This window comes from Triticum aestivum, chromosome 2A (assembly GCF_018294505.1).
Source record: "Triticum aestivum cultivar Chinese Spring chromosome 2A, IWGSC CS RefSeq v2.1, whole genome shotgun sequence".
Taxonomy (NCBI): Eukaryota; Viridiplantae; Streptophyta; class Magnoliopsida; order Poales; family Poaceae; genus Triticum; species Triticum aestivum.
This window is the reverse complement of record NC_057797.1, coordinates 32,069,110-32,069,923: the sequence shown is the minus strand read 5'-3', so window position 1 is coordinate 32,069,923 and position 814 is coordinate 32,069,110.

Sequence of the window (814 nt, the reverse complement as noted above, 5' to 3'; positions counted from 1 at the left end):
ATCTGCTTGTGAAGACAATTTTGTACACACCGTTGATAAGTTGTCTGGGCACTCTTGAGCCCAAAGGGCATAGACACATAGCAGAAGGCTCCAAAGGGAGTTATAAATGTCGTCTTCTCCTGCTCCTTAACTGCCATTTTGATCTGATGATAGCCAGAATATGCATCCAAAAAACTTAAACGCTCACAACCCGCCGTAGCATCAATAATTTGATCAATACGGGGGAGGGCAAAAGGATCTGCTGGACAAGCCTTATTAAGATCTGTGTAATCCACGCACATGCGCCAGGGGCTGTTTTTTTTAAGGACCAGCACTGGATTGGCAAGCCACTCCGGGTGAAAAACTTCAACAATAAAACCAGCCGCTAAGAGCCTGGCTACCTCTTCTCCAATCGCCTTGCGTCTTTCTTCGTTAAATCGGCGGAGAAACTGTTTCACCGGTTTCTATTTAGGATCCACATTAAGGGTGTGCTCAGCGAGTTGCCTCGGTACACCTGGCATGTCAGAGGGCTTCCATGCAAAAATGTCCCAATTCTCACGGATGAACTCGATGAGCGCGCTTTCCTATTTCGGATCCAAGTTGGCACTGATGCTGAACTGCTTGGACGAATCGCCAGGTACGAAGTCAACAAGCTTAGTTTCTGCTGCCGATTTGAACTTCAGGGCCGGATCATGCTTTGTAGTTGGCTTCTTTAATGGAGTCATGTCCGCCGGATCAACATTGTCTTTATAATACTTCAACTCCTCGGTGGCACAGACCGACTCTGCATAGGCCGCATCTCCTTCCTCGCACTCCAAAGCGATTTTGCGGCTTC